We start from the raw sequence: 1,932 nt of genomic DNA, 5'->3' as shown, positions 1-1,932 counted from the left end.
GTGTGTGTGTGTGTGTGTGTGTGTGTGTGTGTGTGTGTGTGTGTGTGTGTGTGTGTGTGTGTGTGTGTGTGTGTGTGTGTGTGTGTGTGTGTGTGTGTGTGTGTGTGTGTGTGTGTGTGTGTTCATCTTGGGCAGTGAGGATAATGTGAATTATGTCTTATAATGAGTGTCTTTGTGTCACCATTGCTTCCTCATTGGGCCTCACTTATCAAGTACACATGTGATGTAAAAATGATACAAATATTTGGCGTGCATGTATCATAAATTGAATACATTAAACCAAAGCTTATTTACTATAAACATTTCACAGACAAACATTTTTGTTATTTAATACCATAAAATCATTGATAAATGAGGCTCGTTGTCCATAAGCACATGTTTCTCAGTAGACCTGTCTTCTTTTTTTTTAAAGCCACCACCCAAAGCCCAAGCTGTTCCTGCTGGCAGTGCCTTTTGTTTCACGTGCCCCCTGTGGATCTATGTAAGGTGTGTTTCAGCACACAGGTGCCTGTGTTTGTGTGGGTGCTTTTGCATGTGTGCAAATCTGTTTCTTGGGTGGTGTATCACATTTATTTTCTTTCCCTTCCCTTAACACATTTGTCTTTCCAACCAAAACCCTCTGTGTGGCGCGAGTTATTTATTTCATGGTCCACCTCATCCATATGATATTGTGTCAAGGGATGTTGAGACTTAATGCTTTTTTTGCAATTTATTTTTGTTTTATTTGAAGAAGTGTGTTTAAATATAGCAGTAGAACTGTACAGAATATCACAATGAAATAAAAAGGTCATCCCTTTATGGAAATGTTCTCATATCCTAATTTCTCTGGCTTCCGTGTGGTTTCACTGAAGGACATGCAAAGTTTAAAACATACTCTTTTGCATGTTAAGTCTGTCTCTACATCATGAGGCCCAAAATGGTTTCCTGTGAATGGGTCTTCAACCCTTACTTGAAGAAAAATCGAATAATGTATACCTTTATCACATCACGTAAAAACATTTGGAAAAGTGTTGAACTACAGGGTGTAATTCTAGAATGAATCCAGGAGAGTTACAACTTAGTTTTTTGAATTGCAAATGCATTTCTCATAGTTCTTAAGTACAGGGTTGGGTTACAACAAAAACAAAGAGAACTCCCACTTTGTCCCCTTTTTCAAGCTGATCTGTTTCAATGAGATACATATAACTGAATTCCGACCAACCAATGGAGTGAAAGTTCTAGAAAAGGGATCAAGAATTTGATGTTTTTTCTTAAATCATGTGCATATCATGTTCATATTGTAGACAGCATATTTAATAAATAAGTGCCTGAGGATTGTATATACTGATTGATTTCACATCTCATAAGAGGGACACTAAATACATTGTGAGGTGGTTCATCTCTTTTAGCCAAATGTGATGTCCAGACATGCCCCAAGTAGAAAGTGCTGAGCTTTTCATCTAGTTTTCTTCACCCGAAGCCAGCTGTATTGCGTTGTAATCACCAACAGGTGGCAGTACCTCCTCTACACTGCAGGTACTATCTTAACATGCAAAATGTAAACTGTCAGGCAGTGTGTATAAAGTGTGATCTGGTTTGCATGTGTTATGATATGCTTGATATGATAAAACCTTCAGGTGTTCTTGTGACACTTTTAAACAATACTTTCCCTGATATGGTCTGTTTTCATTCAAAGGGCATTCAAAAGGTGTTAGACCAATAAACCTGCAGGTGTCAGTGTCTGTCACAGGCTCTGAGACCAAATACAGCCACCCACAACCCCCACAAGGACCTATAGGTAGCTTTGCACCTGGTCCCATCTCTTGCTGGGGTTGTAAATTCACCAGCTGTGATTAGAGTGCCTCTTCATTTACAAACTTACACCTTGAACCCTTTAAGAGGAAAGTGCAATAAGCAGATCAATTTATAGGCATTGTCACCCTACTCTCTTAT

This window comes from Trematomus bernacchii, unplaced genomic scaffold (assembly GCF_902827165.1).
Source record: "Trematomus bernacchii unplaced genomic scaffold, fTreBer1.1, whole genome shotgun sequence".
Classification (NCBI taxonomy): domain Eukaryota; kingdom Metazoa; phylum Chordata; class Actinopteri; order Perciformes; family Nototheniidae; genus Trematomus; species Trematomus bernacchii.
The sequence above is the reverse complement of the archived record's forward strand: the minus strand, read 5'-3'. Positions refer to the sequence as shown.